Below are 5,696 nucleotides of genomic sequence, written 5' to 3' on the forward strand. Positions count from 1 at the left end.
TACTCAGATGTGAACAGGGCCGGCTCTAACGTGATGACGGATAAAGTATGTGACTTAGGCCCCCAAATTTGGGGAATCCCATTTTTTTAAAAAAAAATAGGTTTATAGGTATTTAAAAAATAATATTTAGTACTTTTTAATACAAAATTAGAGTTTTTAATATAAAAGGAAATAGAGCTCTTTAGATATGTAAATAAAGTAATAATTTGACATATTTAAAAATGAATAGATGAATAGTTTTCGCAACGTTTCAGTTTTACTCCTTCATTAGATAATGTATACAAAAATTCACTCTTCCTTTCTTAATATGTCCAAGTCAATCTTTCTTTTCTCCACTCTCTTTATATTTCAGAAACCCCGATATATTTTCTGTCTTTCTCTTTAATATTCTTACTCAATTTCTTTCTCTAATATTTCATTACTCACTTTCTTTCTACAAGATTTCATTAGTTTCACTGTTCAACAATACTTTTAAGCTTCCAATAATTCTATACTTCTATTGTTCTATAAAATATTGGAGTATCTAATATCAACAATATCTCAAGAAAAATTAAATGAGCTATCTATATTATCAATTGAATAAAGATAATTAGAGAAAATCGATTATAAAAAAGATTATTAACAAATTTGTATTTCAAAAAGTTAGAAGAATATATTTCAAATAAAATATATGTTATAACTATCTTTTAAAAATTTAGGCCCTATATTAAACTTTGGCCTTAGCCCCGCATTTTTAAAATTGTCAAAAGTCCCACATCGGTGGATAACAATTTTGAATGAGAATTTCACCCTATAAAAGGAGGCCTAATGTTTAGGATTTAAATACACCTCTCATTTGCCTTTTATCTTCTTAAGGCATTTGTATCTTCTCTCTTTAGTATTATTTCACTTGTAATTTTGGAGTGGAATAAAATATTGATTGTGTCCGAGGAAGTAGGCAAAATTGGCCGAACCTCGTAAATTCTGGTGTTCTTTTATTGTTGTCTTATTGTCTTGTTTATTATTTAGTGGTTGTCATAATTTTTGGTATAGTAGTTGTGACTCATTCACACTATATACATTTGGCTTCCGCAACAATTGGTATCAGAGCCAAGGTACTGTCTAAGTATGCTCTGTGGTTGCAGCATAGTCTGATCTTCCACATCAGAAAAGATCTATCTTGGTAACTGAGTCAAGGTTCTGTCTGAGTATGCTCTGTGGTTGCAGCTTAGTCTGATCTTCCACACCAGAAAGGAAATAATCTTGATTTGTGTCGTCAGCTACTAAATAATATTTGTGTCAAAATGGGAGACAGTAAACAAGAAGAATCTACATCAAGTGTCAATAATACGTCATCGTTGGCATCTTCGCTTATGACAAGAATTGTGTCAAATGCGAAATTTGCGGTAGAAATTTTTGACGGGTCAGGACATTTTGGGATGTGGCAAGGCGAGGTTCTAGATGTTCTTTTTCAACAAGGGCTAGATCTTGCCATTGAAGAAAAGAAGCCAGATGTTATTGGAGAAGAAGATTGGAAAATTATCAATCGTGTTGCTTGCGGTACCATTCGATCCTACCTTGCTAGAGAGCAGAAATATCCATACACAAAGGAAACTTCTGCAAGTAAATTATGGAAAGCACTGGAGGATAAATTTTTGAAGAAAAACAGTCAAAATAAATTGTACATGAAGAAGAGACTGTTTCGCTTCATCTATGTTCCTGGTACCACAATGAATGAACATATTACCAGTTTCAATAAGTTGGTCACAGATTTGCAAAATATGGATGCAACTTTTGATGATGGTGACTTGGCCTTGATGTTGTTGGGGTCACTTCCTAATGAGTACGAGCACCTTGAAACTACTCTACTCCATGAAAATGACGAAATTTCTCTCAGAGAAGTTTGTTCGGCTTTGTACAGCTATGAACAAAGAAAGGGAGAAAAACAGAAGGGCGGAGAAGGAGAAGCACTAATTGTGAGGGGTCGTCCTCAAAATCAAACGAGGACTAAGAAGGGAAGATCCAAGTCGAGATCTAGACCCAGCAAAGATGAATGTGCCTTTTGTCGAGAAAAGGGGCACTGGAAGAAAGACTGTCCGAAGTTGAAGAATAAGGCCAGAAATAACAATGGAAAGGCCATTATGGATTCAAATGTAGCTGATTGTGATGATTCAGACTTCTCATTAGTTACAACAGAGTTATCAACATCATCAGACATATGGTTGATGGACTCGGCTTGTAGCTATCATATGTGTCCCAACAAGGACTGGTTCGTGAATTTTCAAGAAGGAGAATATGGAGTCATCCACACAGCGGATAACAGCCCTCTTACCTCATATGGCATTGGTTCAATAAGATTAAGAAGCCATGATGGAATGATCAGAACATTAATAGATGTTCGATATGTACCGGGTTTGAAGAAGAATCTCATCTCTGTGGGAGCCCTAGAATCAAAAGGGTTCAAAATCATTGCAGAAAATGGAGTGATGAGAATATGCTCTGGTACCCTAGTGGTAATGAAGGCCAATCGGAAGAACAATAACATGTACTGCTATCGTGGTAGTACAGTTATTGGGACAGCAACCGTGACATCCAGTGATGACAAAGAGGCAGAAGCAACCAGGCTATGGCACATGCGCTTGGGACATGCTGGAGGGAAATCCTTGAAAGCTCTATCGAATCAAGGATTGTTAAAAGGCGTAAAGACTTGCAACTTGGAGTTTTGCGAGCATTGTGTCAAAGGGAAACAGACAAGGGTTAAATTTGGTATAGCGATCCATAATACTAAAGGCATTTTGGATTATGTACACTCTGATGTTTGGGGTGCTTCCAAAACACCTTCATTGGGTGGGAAGCACTATTTTGTAACCTTTGTTGATGATTTTTCCCGAAGAGTGTGGGTGTATACAATGAAGAGGAAAGATGAAGTGTTGGGAATTTTTCTCAAATGGAAAACGATGGTGGAGAATCAAACAGGCAGGAGGATCAAGTGTATTCGCACAGACAATGGAGGTGAATACAAAAATGATCATTTCAATAAGGTCTGTGAAAATGATGGCATCGTCCGACACTTCACTGTCAGACATACACCACAATAGAATGGAGTGGCAGAACGTATGAACCGAACTTTACTGGAGAAGGTACGGTGTATGTTGTCCAATGCTGGCTTGGGCGAAGAATTTTGGGCTGAGGCAATTACATATGCATGCCACCTCATTAATCGTCTACCATCTGCTGCTATTGATGGCAAGACACCATTTGAAAAATGGTATGGAAAACCTGCTGTAGATTATGACTCTTTGCACATGTTTGGCTCAATTGCATACTATCATGTGAAAGAGTCAAAATTGGATCCGAGAGCAAAGAAGGCTATATTTATGGGGATTACTTCTGGAGTCAAAGGATACCGCTTATGGTGTCCAGAGACAAGGAATATTATATTCAGCAGAGATGTTACCTTTGATGAATCTGCCATAACAGATAAGGTGACAGTTGAAGATGTCAAACAAACTGGTGGTGCATCAAAGCAGGTGGAGTTTGAGGGAAAATTTATTTTTCCTACACAAGAAGCAGAGGAGGAAACTCATGAAGATTACCCTCTGGAAGAAGAGCCAGTAGAGAGGGAGATTCCAACTCAGGAACCTCGACAACAACTTGAATCAATAGCAACCAGCAGGCCAAAAAGGACAATAACGAAACATGTTCGTCTCATAGAGACGGTTGCTTGTGCAACCTCAATTGTAGCTGATGGTGTTCCTACCACTTATAAAGACGCAATCCAAAGTTCAGAAGAAGATAAGTGGAGGATTGCCATGAATGAAGAAATGCAGTCCCTTCATCAGAATCATACATGGAAATTGGCCAATCTCCCGAAGGGAAAGAAAGCAATTGGGTGCAAATGGGTATTTGCAAAGAAAGAAGGATTTCCTAACCAAGAAGATGTTCGCTACAAAGCAAGATTGGTGGCCAAAGGATATGCTCAAAAGGAGGGAATTGATTACAATGAAGTATTTTCTCCAGTTGTAAAACATTCCTCCATTAGAATTATGTTGGCTTTGGTAGCACAGTTGGATTTGGAACTAGTTCAGATGGATGTAAAAACTGCGTTTTTACATGGAAACTTGGAGGAGGAAATCTACATGACTCAGCCAGAAGGATTCAAAGTTGCTGGAAAAGAAAATATAGTATGCAAACTTGAAAAATCGTTGTACGGATTGAAACAATCTTCTAGACAATGGTACAAGCGATTTGACAAGTTTATGTTGCGGCAAGGGTACAAGAGAAGCAAATACGATCATTGTGTGTATTTGCGCAAACTTAATGATGGTTCCTTTGTATATCTTCTCCTATATGTTGATGATATGTTGATAACTTCCAAGAATTCGGAAGAAATTGATAAGTTGAAGATTCAACTGAAGGAGGAGTTCGAGATGAAGGATCTGGGTGAGGCAAAGAAAATTCTTGGCATGGAGATAATAAGAGATAGACGTACAAAGAAACTCTGTTTATCTCAGAAAGAATATTTGAAGAGAGTACTAAAGCGTTTTGGCATAGATAAGAAGACTAAGCCAATTAGTACGCCACTTGCTCCCCATTTTAAGCTAAGTACTACTATGTCGCCAAAGGATGAAACTGAACAGGAGTATATGTCAAGGGTACCATACGCAAATGTTGTTGGTAGCTTGATGTATGCAATGGTTTGTACGAGACCTGACATTTCACAAGCCGTTGGAGTTATTAGCAGATATATGCATAATCCAGGAAAGGAGCATTGGCAAGCTGTGAAATGGATTCTACGGTATATTCATAGCACTGTAGATGTTGGGTTAGTTTTTGAGCAGGAAGACAATCGGTCTGTAGTTGGATATTGTGACTCAGATTTTGCGGGTGATCTGGATAAACGAATGTCAACTACTGGTTATGTGTTTACTTTTGCAAAGGCACCAGTTAGTTGGAAGTCTACTTTGCAGTCAACAGTTGCTTTGTCTACAACAGAGGCAAAGTACATGGCTATTACAGAGGCTGTGAAGGAGGCAATTTGGCTTCAGGGGTTGCTAAAGGAGCTTGGTATTGAACAAAAAAATATTACAATTTTTTGTGATAGTCAAAGTGCTATTCAATTAGCGAAGAACCAAGTTTATCATGCAAGGACGAAGCACATTGATGTTCGGTATCATTTCGTACGAGAAATCATAGAAGAAGGTGGAGTCACGGTGAAAAAAATTCATACTACGGAGAATCCTGCTGATATGCTGACAAAAGTGGTGACTGCGGTCAAGTTTCAATATTGTTTGGATTTGATCAACATTGTTGAACACTAAAGATTGAAGATGAAGACACAACCAAAATTTGTTATTGAGAGAAAATTGAAGATGTGGAATTTTGCCAAGGTGGAGATTTGTTGAAATTGTCAAAAGTCCCACATCGGTGGATGACAATTTTGAATGGGAATTTCACCCTATAAAAGGAGGCCTAATGTTTAGGATTTAAACACACCTCTCATTTGCCTTTTTTATCTTCTTAAGGCATTTGTATCTTCTCTCTTTAGTATTATTTTACTTGTAATTTTGGAGTGAAATAAAAATATTGATTGTGTCCGAGGAAGTAGGCAAAATTGGCCGAACCTCGTAAATTTCGGTGTTCTTTTATTGTTATCTTATTGTCTTGTTTATTATTTAGTGGTTGTCATAATTTTTGGTATAGTAGTTGTGACTCAT

Source organism: Nicotiana tomentosiformis, chromosome 3 (assembly GCF_000390325.3).
Source record: "Nicotiana tomentosiformis chromosome 3, ASM39032v3, whole genome shotgun sequence".
Taxonomy (NCBI): domain Eukaryota; kingdom Viridiplantae; phylum Streptophyta; class Magnoliopsida; order Solanales; family Solanaceae; genus Nicotiana; species Nicotiana tomentosiformis.